The sequence below is a fragment of the Schistocerca serialis genome, chromosome 3, assembly GCF_023864345.2.
Source record: "Schistocerca serialis cubense isolate TAMUIC-IGC-003099 chromosome 3, iqSchSeri2.2, whole genome shotgun sequence".
NCBI lineage: Eukaryota > Metazoa > Arthropoda > Insecta > Orthoptera > Acrididae > Schistocerca > Schistocerca serialis.
In genome coordinates, this window is record NC_064640.1 from 547947289 (window position 1) to 547967140 (window position 19852).

The 19852-nt window shown below is 30.0% G+C and overlaps 3 long non-coding RNA genes across 4 annotated transcripts in view; 2 read left to right on the top strand and 1 right to left on the bottom strand.

The window, feature by feature from the left end:
• LOC126470439 (uncharacterized) overlaps nucleotides 1–13645 on the bottom strand; it is a 42965-nt gene extending 29320 nt beyond the window's left edge. Inside the window, exon 1 of the long non-coding RNA XR_007586200.1 lies at nucleotides 13551–13645. This is a non-coding gene — a long non-coding RNA (uncharacterized LOC126470439). The remainder of the gene's footprint in view (nucleotides 1–13550) is intronic.
• LOC126470444 (uncharacterized) overlaps nucleotides 1–19852 on the top strand; it is a 213665-nt gene that overhangs the window by 76601 nt on the left and 117212 nt on the right. The window lies entirely within an intron of this gene.
• The window catches only part of LOC126470437 (uncharacterized), a 111615-nt gene continuing 105333 nt past the window's right edge, over nucleotides 13571–19852 (top strand). Inside the window, exon 1 of one of the 2 annotated variants that reach the window (XR_007586199.1) lies at nucleotides 13571–13712. This is a non-coding gene — a long non-coding RNA (uncharacterized LOC126470437). The remainder of the gene's footprint in view (nucleotides 13713–19852) is intronic. The other variant, XR_007586198.1, reaches the window with a different exon arrangement.

Genomic DNA, 19852 nt, shown 5'->3' on the forward strand with positions numbered 1-19852 from the left:
ATATCTGCATATGAATAAACACAAATCATAAAAACAAAACTAGACAGAAACATTAAAGAATGAACCAACCATCAACAATTATTGACCAAACAAAGAGGGATCAAAAAAATAGTTATAAATAAATACTTTAACATAAAGATAAACCAAAAGAATTGAAACTAAAATAGAAAGACCTAAAGCACCTTCACAAACAGAAAAAACCAAAAAAATAACAGAAAAAAAAAATCATAATCAAACTCAATAAGAAAAACAATAACCAATATAAATAAAGAAAGAACAATATATTCTAATCTCAAAAGAACCATTAATAAATGCTTACGTTTAGAAGAAAGAACATAAACACCAGCAAAATAAATCAATAAAGAAGTAAAGACAGAGAATATAAACATTAGTTTTAATAGTTTAAAAAAAACGTTGGTCTTGTAAACCGGAAATAAGTCCAGCCCCAACTTTTAGAACTTCAGAGGTGGAAAAGCTTTCCATCATCGGTCCCCAAAACCGATATTTTTGATAAACTAACCCCTGAAATGATCAAAATTATATATATATCGCTATCAAACGTAATATATATTAATTTTATTAAATTAAGACACCCAATATCAGTAATGCTTTTCATTATCCTACGAACTTTTCTAGTTGGACTAATAACAGGAACAATAATGGAAAGATATTGATTATCATATATTTTATTTTTAATGTTTCTTGGTGGTATATTATTTCTATTTATTTATATTACGAGAATTGCATCAAACGAAATATTACAACCAAATCAATTACGATAATTATTACCTTAACAATATGAATATTTATCTTATCAACATTAATTATTTTAGATATAACAATATTTATAGACTTTTTCAAAAATACTGAAACTATAAATATTGATAATCCAATCAATTATCAAGAAATAACAATTTCTTTAGAAAAACTATATAACAGACCAACATTCATTATCACAATAAGAATAATAATTTATTTATTTTTAGCACTATTAGCAGTTGTTAAAATCACCAACATTAACCAGGGGCCTATTCGTAAAATAAGATAATTTACTAATGAATAAACCCTTACGATTCAGACATCCTTTAATTAAAATCATTAATAACTCTTAAGTTGATTTACCTGCACCAACAAATATTTCATTTTGATGGAATTTTGGGTCCCTACTAGGGTTATGTTTGGTAATTCAAATTGTAACTGGACTATTATTAGCCATACATTATACATCAAATATTGAAATAGCATTTAGTAGTGTAGTTCACATCTGCCGAGACGTAAATCATGGCTGAATTATTCGAACCTTACATGCAAATGGAGCTTCTATATTTTTTATTTGAATTTATTTACATGTCGGACGAGGAATTTACTATGGATCTTACATATACATGCACACCTGAATAATTGGTACAGTAATCCTATTCTTAGTTATAGCAACTGCATTTATAGGATACGTTTTACCTTTAGGTCAAATATCATTTTGAGGTGCGACAGTAATTACTAATTTATTATCAGCAATTCCGTATTTAGGAACAGATTTAGTTCAATGAGTATGAGGAGGGTTTGCTGTTGATAATGCAACATTAAATCGATTCTTTACATTCCATTTTGTACTACCGTTTATTATTGCTGCAATGGCAGCAATTCATTTATTCTTCCTCCACCAAACAGGGTCTAATAACCCCTTAGGCCTTAATGGATATATTGAAAAAATCCCATTTCACCCATACTTTACTTTCAAGGACTCTATTACATTTGTATTAATAACATCATTATTAATTATACTGTGCTTGATTAATCCTTACCTCCTGGGAGATCCAGATAATTTTGTACCTGCCAACCCGTTCGTAACCCCCGTCCATATTCAACCAGAATGATATTTCTTATTTGCATACGCAATTCTACGATCAATCCCTAATAAACTAGGAGGTGTTATTGCATTATTCTTATCAATTAGAATCTTAATAATTTTACCATTTTATAATAAAACACCATTCCGAGGTATTCAATTCTATCCTATCAATCAGATTTTATTCTGAATTATAGTAGTTGTTGTATGCTTACTAACATGAATTGGAAAACGACCTGTTGAAGAGCCTTACATTATAACAGGACAAATCTTAACAATTATCTACTTTACATACTTCTTAATTAATGTACATGTTGCGTACACATGAGATAAACTAATTAAGGAATAATCAGATAATTAGCTTAGCAAAAGGATATGTTTTGAAAACATAAAACTGGAAGTTTAACTCTTCTATTAATTTTTCTTAAAAAATTTCACTAAATAAATGAAATAAATAAAGTCTTTAAACCAACAAAGAAAATAAAAAAAATTAAAGATAATGGCAAAAAACTTTTTCAAGCTAAGTACATTAACTTACCATAACGAAAACGAACTCAAATAAAACCAAAGGACATAACAGCAAGCTTAATAAAAAATGTAAAAGAATAAAAGTCACCACCTAAAAAAATTAAAGCTAATAATATTCTTATAAAAACATATTCAATATTAAAACCTGAAACTAACTCAGATTCACCTTCGGCAAAGTCAAAAGGAGTACGGTTAGTCTCAGCTAAACAAGAAGCAAAACAAGCTAAAGCTAAAGGAAGAGAAATAATAATAAATCAACAATAAAGCTGATAATTTATAGAATCAAACAAATTAAAACTACCAATTAAAATAATTAAAGATAATAAAATTAATGCCGAAATAACTTCGTATGAAATTGTTTGAGCAACAGAACGAAGAAAACCTAGTAAAGAATAATTTGAATTAGAAGACCAACCAGCAATTATAACAGTATAAACACCTAATCTAGTACAACATAAAAAAAAACCAAAAACCATAAGATAAAGAACACATATAAGTAAGGGAAAATCACTCAAACAGCCAAGGAAATTGTTAAATTAAAAATAGGAGAAAAGTAATAAAGTAAATAATTAGATATAATAGGAATTGGCTGCTCCTTACAAATTAACTTGATAGCATCACTAAAGGGGTGAGTAATCAAAACAAAACCTATCTTATTTGGACCCTTTCGAATTTGAATGTAACCTAAAACCTTACGCTCTAATAAAATTAAAAAAGCAACACTAATTAAAACACAAATAACTAACAAAAGAAAATTCAAAATAAACATAAACAAATCATAAAGTATCAATACTATTTGTAGAAAAAATCTACATAAATGAATTTTTGCTGCTAGTGGTACTGCTAGCGTACATGGTCGAATTACATTTCTAATTGTTTCAATTAATACTATAAATGATATTAATGCAGGTGGCGTTCCTTGGGGGACAAGGTGTGAAAATATGTGATTGGTATGATTAATTCATCCAAATAACATAAATCTTAATCATATAGGTAGAGCGATTGCAAATGTTAATGCTAAATGTCTTGTTCTAGTAAAGATGTAGGGGAATAATCCTATGAAATTATTAAATAGTATTATAATAAAGATTGAAATGAAGATGAATGTTGTACCATTAAATGATTTTGGTCCTAGTAGTGTTTTAAATTCATTGTGTAAGGTTAAGTCTAGTTTATTTCAAATAATATTAATTCGTGATGGTGTAAGTCAAAATATTGATGGGATTAATAATAATCCTAAGTATGTTCTAGTTCAATTTAATGATAAATTGAAGATATTAGTTGTTAGATCAAATGTTGAAAATAAGTTTGTTATCATTTTCAATTCAAGTTCTTTATATCAATTGATCTTTTTTCTGCGCTTTTAATAAGATTTGGTTTAAATGAGAAAAAGTTTATTTCATTAAATAAAATTAATGTAGTCGAAAATATAATAAATAGGGAGAATCATATGAGAGGGGATATTTGAGGGATTTGAATTAAATTTCCCCATCAGAAGTAGTCGTTAATTTACTAATTTTTGGTTTAAGAGACCATTACTTACTTTCAGTCATCTGATGTATTTCAAGGTTACTAATTATTTAGTTATTTTAGATTGACACTCCAATGTTATATATTTTAACTAACTCCTTGGATTATCTTAGATAATCACTTGATAAATAAGTTTACTGAAGTTCTTTCAATTACTATTGGTATGAATCTGTGGTTTGCTCCACAAATTTCTGAGCATTGTCCAAAGAACAGTCCAGGTCGGTTTATTGTAAATGTTCCTTGGTTTAGTCGGCCCGGCGTTTCGTCAATTTTTACCCTTAATGCAGGTACTGCTCATGAGTGTAGAATGTCTGATGCTCTTGTTAATACTCGTACTTCCGTATTTATTGGTAGAATTGTTCGGTTATCGACATCTAGAAGTCGAAATCCATCGTTTTCTAGGTCTTGTTCTGTTGTTATATAAATGTCGAATTCCACATCTATAAAGTCAGAATATTCATATCTTCAGTATCATTGTCGTCCAATTGTTTTAATTGTGATTATTGCGTCTACTGAATCATCAAGTAAATATAGTAGTCGTAATGATGGGAGTGCAATAAAAATTTGTGTAATTGCTGGTAGTGCTGTTCAGATTGTTTCAATTAAATGTCCGTGAAGTATGTTTCGGTTTGTATAGGCAATGAATAATATGTAACTTAGGGCATAACCTACAATTACTGTAATTAATAATAATACGACCATAGTATGATCATGGAAGAATGATAGTTGCTCCATTAATGGTGAAGCTCCATCTTGAAGGGATAAATTTGATCATGTTGCCATTAATGAATTTTTCTAATAAAAGGTCAAACCTTTATTTGTAGAGCTTAAATCTACTGCACTAATCTGCCATATTAGAATCTAGAAATTAATGGTAGTTCTGAGTAACTGTGTTCTCCAGGTGGATTATTTTGTAGTCATTCTGTTGATCTTCTTATATTAGCTCTAAATATGATTGCCCGGTTTGTAACCATTCTTTCTCATATAATTACAATGAATATAATGATTCCTACAATAGAAATTGTAGACCCAATTCTTGATACTATATTTCATGATGTATATGCATCTGGATAGTCTGAATATCGTCGTGGTATTTCTGCTAGTCCTAGGAAGTGTTGAGGGAAGAATGTTAAGTTTACTCCAATAAATATAATTGTAAATTGGATTTTTAATCATGTATTATCTATAGTTAATCCTGTAAATAATGGGTATCATTGAATAACACCTCCTATGATTGCGAATACTGCTCCTATGGATAACACATAATGGAAGTGAGCTACTACATAATATGTATCATGTAATACGATGTAAAGTGATGAATTTGCTAATACTAATCCTCTTAATCCACCAATTGTGAATAGAAAGATAAATCCTAAAGCTCATAATAGCGGTGGATTGAATTTGAATTTAGTTCCATATAGTGTAGCTAATCATCTGAATACGTTAATTCCTGTAGGTACAGCAATAATTATTGTTGCTGATGTAAAGTATGCTTGTGTGTCAACATCTATTCCTACTGTGAATATGTGATGTGCTCACACAATAAATCCTATTAGTCCAATTGATAATATAGCATAAATTATACCTAATGTTCCAAATGATTCAATGTTTCCTCTTTCTCGACATACAATGTGAGAAATAATTCCAAATCCTGGCAGAATTAGAATGTAAACTTCTGGGTGTCCAAAGAATCAGAATAGGTGTTGATATAGAATTGGGTCACCCCCTCCTGCAGGGTCAAAGAATGATGTATTTAAATTTCGATCTGTTAATAGTATAGTAATAGCCCCTGCTAATACTGGAAGCGATAAAAGGAGGAGAAGGGCTGTAATAGCTACAGATCAGACAAATGAAGGTGTTTGATCTAGAGTTATACTTTCTGATCGTATATTAATTGCTGTTGTAATGAAGTTTACTGCACCAAGAATAGCTGATACACCTGCTAAGTGAAGTGAAAAAATAGCTACGTCTACAGATGCCCCCCCATGTGCGATAGCTCCTGTAAGAGGAGGGTAAACTGTTCATCCTGTACCAGCACCGTAATCTACTATAGAAGATGTAAGAAGAAGGGTTAGTGAAGGCGGTAGTAATCAAAAACTTATATTATTTATTCGTGGGAATGCTATATCTGGTGCACCAATTATTAATGGTACGAGTCAATTACCAAATCCACCAATTATAATAGGTATTACTATAAAAAAATTATTACAAATGCATGGGCTGTAATAATGACATTATAAATTTGGTCATCTCCAATTAGAGATCCTGGTTGACCAAGTTCAGCACGAATAAGTATTCTTATTGATGTACCTACAATTCCTGCTCATGCTCCAAATAAGAAGTATAAAGTACCAATATCCTTATGGTATGTTGAGAATAATCATTTTTGCGGTAAGATGGCTGAATTTAAGGTGGCAGACTGTAAATCTACTTATGAGATGTTTCTGTCTTACCATGCTTTAGGCCTTATATTCAATTATGATTCTAGACTGCAATTCTAGAGGTGTAAAATTTTACTAAGGCCTAAAAGATTATTCTTTTAATTATAACTTTGAAGGTTATTAGTTTGGTTAACTTAAGTCCTTAGTATAATGAGATTAAGGTTGATGTTGAGATAATCCGATTGTTGAAATTATTACTGTTATAGGAAGAATAATTCTTGATTTTTGAGACTTTATTTTTATAGATCATGAATTTTCTGTGTATGACATAATTAGGGCTGAGAATCTAATATGTATATAATAATAAAGTGTAATTGTAGTTAATACAACCATAATTGTCATAATAGTTGTTATGTTATTTTCTATCGATGATTGTATTACAATTCATTTTGGTAGAAATCCAAGGAATGGTGGTAAACCACCTAGGGATAAAAGAGATAAAAATATTATGAATTTAATTTCAGTTTTTATAATTCTGGCTGATTAAATTTGGTTTATAAAAAATAGATTTATTTGCTTAAATAATAAGACCATAATTAATCTTAATAGTGAGTAAATAATAAAGTATAGTTCTCAAATGTTTTCTCTAACTGTTAGGGATCTGATTATTCACCCTAAATGTCTAATTGAGGAATATGCTAGAAGTTGTCGTAGAGATGTTTGATTTAAACCACCAATTGCCCCAATAATATTTCTTAGAATGATAATTCTTCAAATGAAAGTTCTTAGTTGAATACAATAAGATAATACCATTATTGGGGCAATTTTTTGCCATGTTATTAGTGTTAAACAGTTATTTCATCTTGAAGCTCCTATTACTTCCGGAAATCAGAAATGAAAGGGTGCAGCCCCGATCTTTAATAATAATCTAGATCTAATTATTATTGATGGAATAAATTCTGTTTCTCATCCTATTGGATACTTTATTTGAATGAGCAAAATTGAAATTAATTGTATTGTCGATGCTATTGCTTGGACAATAAAATATTTAATTGATGATTCATTTATTATTATATTTTTATTTCTTGTTAGGAGCGGAATAAATGAAAGTAAGTTGATCTCAAGTCCTATTCAAACCCCAAATCAGGAGTTTGATGAAATGGACGGGATCGTTCCTATCATTAATGTTGATAGGAAGAGAAAATTTGTAGAGTTGTTGGTCATTAAAAAGGAGAGGATTGATACGTCTATAAATGGGGTATGAACCCATTAGCTTGTTTAGCTTACCTTTTTACATTAAGGTGTATGATGCACGTTAGTTTTTGATACTAAAGGAGGTAGTTTAATTCTGTCTTATGTAATTTTTAATGAAGGTAATTTTATTTACTTGATTTACCCTATCAAGGTAACCCTTTAGTCAGGCACTTCATTTATATTTAATAATAAATTAAAAAATTTTTAAAAAATTTGTTTATGTATTATTTTGTTTATTTCTAATTAATTTATCTCGGTTAGGATAATCGAATATATATTATATATAATACATAATTTATATTAATATATTACATTTAATTAAATTTAAATACCTATAATGTTAATTATAGGTATTTATAGACAAACTTTATTGTCTATAATATAACATACAGTCACCAATGATTTTTATTTTACAATTTCCATTCCTAACTTTAGCCTATATAAACAGGTACTCATCGGCGTTTAACTTCTTCTTTCTTCGTGTACTCAACACAAAAGGCATACTAGGAACTAGTGCACCATAAGGCACATTAGATAACAGACCAGTTGTCTCTGCTATGCTCCATGTCTTCCATGTTAAAATATTTGCATCTGGAAATGCTTCAAGGCCACCATAATCACAATGATGGCCCCACACAACTGCAAGTGTGAGCCATGTACTCCCTCGAAATAGAGCTTGTACATCACATTTGAAGTTCAGTTTAAGTCCACGAAACACATTTGGACCTCCAATCAATTGTTGTTTATTGAACTGACCAGCCAAGTCAATATCAATTGCCTTCAAAAATCTGTAGACAGGAACGCTGCGCCGCCAGCGACGACGCCATGCATGTCGCAGAGGCATTGCTGTGACACGTTGATACAAGTAAACGTCATCCATGTTAAAATATTGGCATCTGGAAATGCTTCAAGGCCACCATAATCACAATGATTGCCCCACACAACTGCAAGTGTGAGCCATGTACTCCCTCCAAATAGAGCTTGTACATCACATGTGAAGTTCAGTTTAAGTCCACAAAACACATTTGGACCTCCAATCAATTGTTGTTTATTGAACTGACCAGCCAAGTCAATATCAATTGCCTTCAAAGATCTGTAGACAGGAATGCTGCGCCGCCAGCGACGACGCCATGCACGTCGCAGAGGCATTGCTGTGGCACGTTGATACAAGTAAACATTGCAAGCCAACGCCCAGCGAAACCCAGTGCTTTGCTTCAGCACTCCTCGACGTTCACGGAGCGAATGACGCTCCGTGCTGCTGCGCAGCGCCAGAGCGCGGCGCTTATCGCTACGCCACTTCCGCTGATAATCTTGATTTTCCAGCAACACGGGCCTATTGTCTATAATATAACATTCAGTCACCAGTGATTTTTATTTTACAATTTCCATTCCCAACTTTAGCCCATATAAACAGGTACTCATCGGCGTTTAACTTCTTCTTTCTTCGTGTACTCAACACAAAAGGCATGCTAGGAACTAGTGTACCATAAGGCACATTAGATAACAGACCAGTTGTCTCTGCTATGCTCCATGTCTTCCATGTTAAAATATTTGCATCTGGAAATGCTTCAAGGCCACCATAATCACAATGATTGCCCCACACAACTGCAAGTGTGAGCCATGTACTCCCTCCAAATAGAGCTTGTACATCACATGTGAAGTTCAGTTTAAGTCCACGAAACACATTTGGACCTCCAATCAATTGTTGTTTATTGAACTCACCAGCCAAGTCAATATCAATTGCCTTAAAAGATCTGTAGACAGGAACGCTGCGCCGCCAGCGACGACGCCATGCACGTCGCAGAGGCATTGCTGTGGCACGTTGATACAAGTAAACGTAGGCCGCTGGGCTCTTTGTGCAGCGCGTAGCGCTGCGTGCGTCACGCAAGTCACGTGACAGTGTGCGAGAGAGAGCGCTGTGGAGTGTTAGACAGAGAGTGCAACACGGGCCCTAGTATTACTAGGCCCGTGTTGCTGGAAAATCAAGTTTATCAGCGGAAGTGACGTAGCGATAGGCGCCGCGCTCTGGCGCTGCGCCGCAGCACGGAGCGTCATTCGCTCTGCGAACGTCGAGGAATGCGGAAACATAGCACTGGGTCTCGCTGGGCGTTGGCTTGCTACGTTTACTTGTATCAAATGCAAATATTTTAACATGGCCTACATGGAGCATAGCACAGACAACTGGTCTGTTATCTAAAGTGCCTTATTGTACACCAGTTCCTAGCATGCCTTTTGTGTTGAGTACACGAAGAAAGAAGAAGTTAAACGCCGATGAGTACCTGTTTATATGGGCAAAAGTTGGGAATGGAAATTGTAAAATAAAAATCACGGGAGACTGTATGTTATAGTATAGACAATAAAGTTTGTCCTACACGAGAAACATCCTTATCTATCATGTATCTGCGCAAAGAGTCCAGCGGGCTAAGTCCCGCTCAAGGTCACCCGCCTAGCGAACAACCAAGACAGGCGAAGTCACATAGCAAAATGTGAACAGTGTTTTTATTTTTTTTTTTTAAATCTCACGGGATAGATAAGGATGGTTCTAGGGTAGGACAACCTGCACACAAGTTCCATTCCCAAATTCCACGTTAAAATATTTGCATCTGGAAATGCGTTAAGGCCACCATAATCACAATGATTGCCCCACACAACTGCAAGTGTGAGCCATGTACTCCCTCCAAATAGAGCTTGTACATCACATGTGAAGTTCAGTTTAAGTCCACGAAACACATTTGGACCTCCAATCAATTGTTGTTTATTGAACTGACCAGCCAAGTCAATATAAATTGCCTTCAAAGATCTGTAGACAATTGATATTGACGTGGCTGGTCAGTTCAATAAACAACAATTGATTGGAGGTCCAAATGTGTTTCGTGGACATAAACTGAACTTCACATGTGATGTACAAGCTCTATTTGGAGGGAGGACATGGCTCACACTGGCTAACTAAGCTAACATGGAAGACATGCAGCATAGCAGAGACAAGTGGTCTGTTATCTAAAGTGCCTTATTGTACACTAGTTCCTAGCATGCCTTTTGTGTTGAGTACACGAAGAAAGAAGAGGTTAAACGCCGTTGAGTACCTGTTTATATGGGCTAAAGTTGGGAATGGAAATTGTAAAACAAATATCACTGGTGACTGTATGTTATATTATAGACAATAAAGTTTGTCCTACCCAAGAACCATCCTTATCTATCCCGGGACTTAGCCCGCTGGGCTCTTTGCGCAGAACTGACCAGCCAAGTCAATATCAATTGCCTTGAAAGATCTGTAGACAATTGATATTGACGTGGCTGGTCAGTTCAATAAACAACAATTGATTGGAGGTCCAAATGTGTTTCGTGGACATAAACTGAACTTCACATGTGATGCAAGTCATGCAAGTCACGTGACAGTGTGCGGGAGAGAGCGCTGTGGAGTGTTAGACAGAGAGCGCAACACGGGCCCTAGTATTGCTGGAAAATCAAGTTTATCAGCGGAAGTGATAAATTTATTAATAATTATAATGTTTAAATGATTATTTTAATACATTTATTTACCTAGGATTATAGCTACTTATGTGGTTAGCTTAAAATAGGTTATTATAATATAAATTATATAATAATATGTAAATTAATATTAAATATTATTATAGTTGGATATAATAAATATAATCAATATTATTAAATATAAAATTTTTATTAATATAAATAATTATATTAATTATAATAATATAATTTAACATATTTTTTATAATTAGATTATTTAACTAATTAATATTTAAGTTAACTTAATATAAAGTTAATTTTATATTAATACAATATTATATTAATTTACATAATTATATAAAACATATTTAATATATTATTTAATCCTTCTTTATTATTAGTAAAAAGAAAGATTAAATAAGAAAGAATATAATACATTTATTGGTATACATGTTCCATATTATTCTTTATTTATATATAATAGAGAAGTTGTTGTGGTCATTCGAGGGTGCGTTTCTTCTTTTTTGTCATTTTTTGTGTATTTTTTCTTTTTTTTTTTAATATTTGAATCTTTTATTTTTTCTTATATTTATAAATTTTTAAATTTCTTATTTTGTTTCCAAAAGTTTTATTCTTGCTTATTTATTCACTTTTTCTTTGTATTATATGTAAGTTTTGTTAAACTAAATGTTCTATTTTGCAGTAATTTGATTTAATTATCAAGTGATTTTGGATTTAGCAATTGATTTAGTATCGGCATAATTCGTGCCAGCAGCTGTGGTTATACAATTGATACAAGTGAATATTATTGGTTAAGACAGTTGTTTATATTTTTAGGGTTAAAATATAAATTTGTAAGGAGAAATGATAAAATTTATTTATAGCTCTTTTTATGGATCTCTGAAATTTGAATAATAAACCAGGATTAGATACCCTATTATTTTAAATGTTAATTATATTTACCAGGGTACTATTAGTTAAGGTCTTTAAACCCTAAGAATTTGGCGGTATCTTATTCCATTCAGAGGAACCTACCCCATGATTGATAATAGACGATTTACTCCACTTCATTTATTTGTTTGTATATCTCCGTTATCAGAGAATCTTTTTAGAGTTATAATTCTCAAGATTTATAATTATAAAATATTTCCGGTCAAGGTGCAGCTTATAGTTTGAGTAGGAGGGTTACAATAGATTTTTGTTTATAACGGATTTGATGGTGAAATACTATTAATTAAGGTGGGTTTGATAGTAATTTAATTTATTTAATTTAACTGATATTGGCTCTGAGGTGTGTACACATCGCCTGTCGCTCTCATTATTGATTATTCTATTTTATTATTTTAATTTAGCTTCAATTTAGATCAGATAAGATATAATATAGTAGATGTACTGGAAAGTGTATCTAGGAAGAGTTTCCAGATATAACTTATTAGTAAAGTGTTTCATTTAAACTGAAAATTTTTCTGTGCAAATCAGGATATCTTGATTATTTACTTTATTATATTTATATTTTGTTTATTTAATTATTTAATAAAAATAATTTTGTCGAATTTTGTCTTAGTATATTTTGTAGAATTGATTTTTTAGATAATAGTTTATTGGTAATGTAATTGTTTTATGAAATATTATTTTAAATTTTTAAAGTAGATTTTATTTATTGTACCTTTTGTATCAGGGTTTATCAAAATTTTAGTATTTACTTTACTTGTCTCGATTTGGGTTGATTTATAAATAAATTACAGTTAAAGTATCATAATTATTATTAAATTATTTATAGAAATGAGATGTTAATCGTTTCCCAAGATATCTAGTTTAATAAGAAAAAATTTAATTTTTTGAAGTTAATTGTTTTTATTTAATTTTTTAGGTATAAATATTATCTTATTTATTCTTTAAGGGATAAGGTTTGAAGTTAATAACCTATAATTTGTTTTATAAAATATAATAGTAAGCTTTAAACCAGCTATCTCTAAGATTACGTTTTAGTTCATTATTTTTATTTTTGATTTTATAATTATTTTAGGTTTTTTATTAAGATTATAAATTTAATTTTTGTAATAATGATAGAATTAGTATATATATTTGTATATAATTTTTACCCTGTGAATTTATTATAAGGAACTAGGCAAAATTGATTTCCGCCTGTTTATCAAAGACATGTCCTCTTGAAAATACTTTGAGTTCTGGCCTGATCACTGAGCAGATTTTTAAAGAGCCATGGTATTTTGACTGTGCAAAGGTAGCATAATCATTAGTCTCTTAATTAGTGGCTGGAATAAATGGCTTGACGAGAAATCAACTGTCTCTTAAAAAATTTTTGAATTTAACTTTTGAGTCAAAAGGCTTAAATTTTTCTTTAGGACGAGAAGAACCAATAGAGCTTAACATTTTATTTTTACATAGTTTTTTGTTTGTCTTTCTATATTTAATGATGATCTTTTGTTGGGGTGACATGAAGAATAAATAAACTCTTCATTACTATATCATTTATTTATGTTTGTTGTTTTGATCCATAATTTATTATCATAAGATTAAGTTACCTTAGGGATAACAGCGTAATTGTTTTTGAGAGCTCATATCGACAAAGCAGATTGCGACCTCGATGTTGGATTAAGAAAAATTTTGGGTGCAGTAGCCCAGTAATTAGGTCTGTTCGACCTTTAAATTCTTACATGATCTGAGTTCAGACCGGCGTGAGCCAGGTTGGTTTCTATCCTAAGATTATTAATTCATATTAGTACGAAAGGACCATATGGTTGAAATATTTTTTATTTTATTGATTAATACTAATTAAATTACTATTTTGACAGATTAATGTGTTGAATTTAGAATTCATTTATGTAGACTTTTTCTACAAATAGTATTGATACTTCATGATTTATTTATGTTTATTTTGAACTTTCTTTTATTAGTTATTTGTGTTTTAATTAGTGTTGCTTATTTAACTTTATTAGAGCATAAGGTTTTTGGTTACATTCAAATTCGAAAGGGTCCAAATAAGGTAGGTTTTGTTGGAATTCCTCAACCCTTTAGTGATGCTATCAAGTTAATTTGTAAGGAGCAGCCAATTCCTATTATATCTAATTATTTACTTTATTACTTTTCTCTTGTTTTTAATTTAATAATTTCCTTGGCTGTTTGAGTGATTTTCCCTTACTTAACTTATATGTGTTCTTTTTCTTATGGATTTTTGTTTTTTTTATGTTGTACTAGATTAGGTGTTTATACTGTTATAATTGCTGGTTGGTCTTCTAATTCAAATTATTCTTTACTAGGTTCTCTTCGTTCTGTTGCTCACACAATTTCATACGAAGTTACTTAGGCTTTAATTTTATTATCTTTTAATTATTTTAATTGGTAGTTTTAACATGTTTGATTTTATATATTATCAGCTTTATTGTTGATTTATTATTATTTCTTTTCCTTTAGCTTTAGCTAGTTTTGCTACTTGTTTAGCTGAGACTAACCGTACTCCTTTTGACTTTGCCGAAGGTGAATCTGAGTTAGTTTCATGTTTTAATATTGAATATGGTGCAGGTGGTTTTACTTTAATTTTTTTACCTGAGTATACTAGAATTGTTTTTATAAGAGTATTATTTGCTTTAATCTATTTAGGTGCTGAATTTTAATCTTTTATATTTTTTATTAAGCTTGCTGTTATGTCCTTTGGTTTTATTTGAGTTCGTGGGACATTACCACGTTCTTGTTATGATAAGTTAATGTACTTAGCTTGAAAAAGTTTTCTGCCATTCTCTTTAAATTTTTTTATTTTCTTTGTTGGTTTAAAGATTTTATTTATTTCATTTATTTAGTGAAATTTTTTAAGAAAAATTAATAGAAGAGTTAAACTTCTAGTTTTATGTTTTCAAAACATATGCTTTTCCTAAGCTAATTGACTCTATTATTCCTTAATTAGTTTATCTCATGCGTTTGCAACATGTACATTAATTAAGAAGTATGTAAAGTAGATAATTGTTAAGATTTGTCCTGTTATAATGTAAGGTTCTTCAACAGGTCGTTTTCCAATTCATGTTAATAAGCATACAACATCTACTATAATTCAGAATAAAATCTGATTGATAGGATAGAATTGAATACCTCGGAATGGTGTTTTATTATAAAATGGTAAAATTATTAAGATTCTAATTGATAAGAATAATGCAATAACACCTCCTAGATTATTAGGGATTGATCGTAGAATTGCGTATGCAAATAAGAAATATCATTCTGGTTGAATATGGACGGGGGTTACTAACGGGTTGGCAGGTACAAAATTATCTGGATCTCCCAGGAGGTAAGGATTAATAAAGCACAGTATAATTAATAATGATGTTATAATACAAATGTAATAGAGTCCTTGAAAGTAAAGTATGGGTGAAATGGGATTTGTTCAATATCTCCATTTAGGCCTAAGGGGTTATTAGACCCTGTTTGGTGGAGGAAGAATAAACGGTAGTACAAAATGGAATGTAAAGAATCGATTTAATGTTGCATTATCAACAGCAAACCCTCCTCATACTCATTGAACTAAATCTGTTCCTAAATACGGAATTGCTGATAATAAATTAGTAATTACTGTCGCACCTCAGAATGATATTTGACCTCAAGGTAAAACGTATCCTATAAATGCAGTTGCTATAACTAAGAAAAGGATTGCTGTACCAATTATTCAGGTGTGTATGTATATGTAAGATCCATAGTAAATTCCTCATCTGATATGAAAATAAATACAAATAAAAAATATAGAAGCTCCATTTGCATGTAAGGTTCGAATAATTCAGCCATTATTTACGTCTCGGCAGATGTGCACGACACTACTAAATGCTAATTCAATATTTGATGTATAAAGTATAGTTAAAAATTGTCCAGTTACAATTTGAATTACCAAACGTAAACCTAGTAGGGACCCAAAATTCGATCAAAATGAAATATTTGTTGGTGCAGGTAAATCAATTAAAGAGTTATTAATGATTTTAATTAAGAGATGTCTCAATCGTAAGGGTTTAATCATTAGTAAATTATCTTATTTTACGAATAGGCCCCTGGTTAATGTTGGTGATTTTAACAACTGCTAATAGTGCTAAAAATAAATAAATTATAATTATTATTGTGATAATGAATGTTGGTCTATTATATAGTTTTTCTAAAGATATTGTTTTTTCTTGATAATTGATTGAATTATCAATATTTGTATTTTCAGTATTTTTGAAAAAGTCTATTAATATTGTTGTATCTAAATTAATTAATGTTGATATGAAAAATATTCATATTGTTAAGGTAATAATTATCGTAATTGATTTAGGTTGAAATATTTCGTTTGATGCATTTCTCGTAATATAAATAAATAGAACTAATATACCACCAAGAAACGTTAAAAATAAAATATATGATAATCAATATCTTTCCATTATTGTTCCTGTTATTAGTCCAACTAGAAAAGTTTGTAGGATAATGAAAAGCATTATTGATATTGGGTGTGTTAATTTAATAAAATTAATATTTATTACGTTTGATAGCGATATAATTATTATTTTGATCATTTCAGGGGTTAGCTTATTAAAAATATCGGTTTTGGGGGACCGATGATGGAAAGCTTTTCCACCTCTGAAGTTTTAAAAGTGGGGGCTGGACTTATTTCCGGTTTACAAGACCAGCGTTTTTTTCAAACTTTTAAAACTAATGTTTATATTATCTGTCTTTACTTCTTTATTGATTTATTTTGCTGGTGAATATGTTTTTTCTTCTAAACGTAAGCATTTATTAATGGTTCTTTTGAGATTAGAATATATTGTTCTTTCTATATTTATATTGGTTATTGTTTTTCTTATTGAGTTTGATTATGATTATTTTTTTCCTGTTATTTTTTTGGTTTTTTCTGTTTGTGAAGGTGCTTTAGGTCTTTCTATGTTAGTTTCAATAATTCGTTCTCATGGGAATGATTTTTTTAATTCTTTTGGTTTATCTTTATGTTAACGTATTTATTTATAGCTATTTTTTTGATCCCTCTTTGTTTGGTCAATAATTGTTGATGGTTGGTTCATTCTTTAATGTTTCTGTCTAGTTTTGTTTTTATGATTGGTGTTTATTCATACCCAGATTTGAATATGATTAGATACTATTTTGGTATTGATTCTGCTTAGTTTTTGAATTTGTTCCTTAATAATTACTGCTAGAGGTTCAGTTTATTTAAGTTCTTATTATTATAATTTTTTTGTCTATATAGTCTTAATTTTAATGATTATGCTTTATTGTTCGTTTGCTAGATTAAGTGATCTTTCTTTTTATATATTTTTTGAGGCTAGATTGGTTCCTACTTTACTTTTGATTTTGGGTTGAGGCTATCAACCTGAACGGTTGCAGGCTGCTGTTTATTTAATTTTTTATACTCTGGTTGCTAGATTGCATTTATTATTAGTGTTATTTAAGGTTTATGATTTTTCGAATACTTTATATTTTCCTTTATTGGTTGATTTTGGTTCTTATTATTTTATATTTTATGTGTTTATAATTTTGCTTTTTTAGTTAACATGCCGATATTTTTGGTTCATTTGTGGCTTCGTAAGGCCCATGTTGAGGCCCCTATTTCAGGTAGAATGATTCTTGCTGGTGTTTTATTAAAGTTAGGTGGTTACGGTATTTTTCGTGTTATGAAGGTTAATTCTTATTTGGGTTTAAAGTTTAATTATTTTTGATTGTCTTTAGGTTTATCTGGTGGGGTTATTGTTAGATTAATTTGTTTTCGTCAGGTTGATTTAAAGTCTTTAATAGCTTATTCTTCTGTTGCTCATATAAGAATGGTTATTGGAGGATTGATAACTATGAATTGATGAGGTTGTATGGGTTCTCTTTCTTTAATGGTTGGTCATGGTTTGTGTTCTTCTGGTTTATTTTGTTTATCTAATATTATTTATGAGCGTTTAGGTAGACGAAGATTATTAGTTATCAAGGGTATAATTAATTTGATACCAAGAATGGCTTTATGATGATTCCTTTCGAGATCTTCTAATATAGCTGCTCCTCTTTCTTTAAATTCGGTAGGTGAACTTAGATTATTAAATAGAATTATATCTTGATCATCTTTTAGATTTTTTGCTTTAATTTTTTGTCTTTTTTTAGAGCTGTTTATACTTTATATATGTATTCTTATTCTCAGCATGGTAACTATTATTCTGGTGTTTATACTTGTTCTCTTGGTTATTTCGTGAATATCATCTTTTACTTTTACATTGATTGCCTTTAAATATTCTTTGTTTAAAGGGAGAGTATTTTTTTTGTTTAGGTTGCTTAAGTATTTTAATTAAAAATGTTGTTTTGTGGAATCAAAGATATGAATTTTTCATCTTAGGCCTTGAATTTGTTTTCTATCTGTTCTTTGAGTTTTTTTACTATATATTTTTCTAGAACTATAATCTTTATTTTGGGTTTTTATTATTTTATAATTTATTATAGAGTTTTTGTTGAATGAGAACTTTTTAATTTAAATGGTTCTATGGTTGTTATGACTTTAATTTTGGATTGCATGTCTCTTATTTTTATGTCTTTTGTTATGTATATTTCTTCTTTGGTTATTTATTATACAGAGGATTATATGTCGGGAGAAAAAATTTAATCGTTTTATTATTATTGTTTTAATATTTATTCTCTCTATAGGTTTTTTAATTATCAGTCCTAATTTAATTAGAATTTTATTGGGATGGGATGGTTTAGGTTTAGTTTCTTATTGTTGAGTTATTTATTATCAAAATGTCAAATCTTATAGTGCGGGTATGTTAACTGCACTTTCTAATCGTATTGGTGATGTTGCTATTTTAATTTCTATTGCTTGAATATTGAATTTTGGCGGTTGAAATTATATTTATTATTAAGATTATATTTCTAATTCTTTTGAAATAAAGCTTATTTCTATATTAATTGTTTTAGCAGCTATAACTAAAAGAGCTCAAATTCCCTTTTCTTCTTGACTTCCTGCTGCTATGGCTGCCCCTACTCCTGTTTCTGCTTTGGTTCATTCTTCTACTCTTGTTTTTGCTGGGGTTTATTTATTAATTCGTTTCAGGCCTATATTAGATACTTATTACTGTGGTTGTTTCTTACTTTTAATTGGTTGTATAACTATGTTTATGGCTGGTTTGTGAGCAAATTTTGAATTTGATTTGAAGAAAATTATTGCTCTTTCTACCTTAAGACAACTTGGTTTAATAATAAGAATTTTGGCTATGGGTTATCCAAAACTTGCATTTTTTTCATTTAGTAGCTCATGCTTTATTTAAGGCTTTATTGTTTATGTGTACATGTTCAATAATTCATAATTTAAAGGATTCTCAAGGTATTCGTTTTATAGGTTCAATTGTTAATTTTATGCCTTTAACTTCAGTTTGTTTTAATGTTTCTAGTTTGTCTTTGTGTGATATACCATTTTTGGCAGGTTTTTATTCAAAGGAATTAATTCTTGAAATGGTTTGTTTAAGATGAATTAATTGTTTGATTTTTTCCTTTATTTCTTTTCTACTGGTTTAACTGCTTCTAATTCTTTTCGTCTTTTTTATTATTCAATATCTGGTGATAATAATTTTTATTCTAGATTTTCTTTTGATGATAAGGGTTATTATATTTCTTTTGGTATAATTGGTTTATTGTTTGTTGCTGTTTTTGGTGGTAGTCTTTTGTCTTGGTTAATTTTTCCTGTTCCTCATGTGATTGCCTTGCCTTATTATTTAAAGTTTTTAACTATTACTGTAGTTGTTTTGGGTGCTTATTTGGGTTATCTTATTTCTAATTTTGATTTTTCTCAAAATTTATTTTCTTTAAGTATACTTTCTTTTGTCAGATTTGCTGGTCCTAT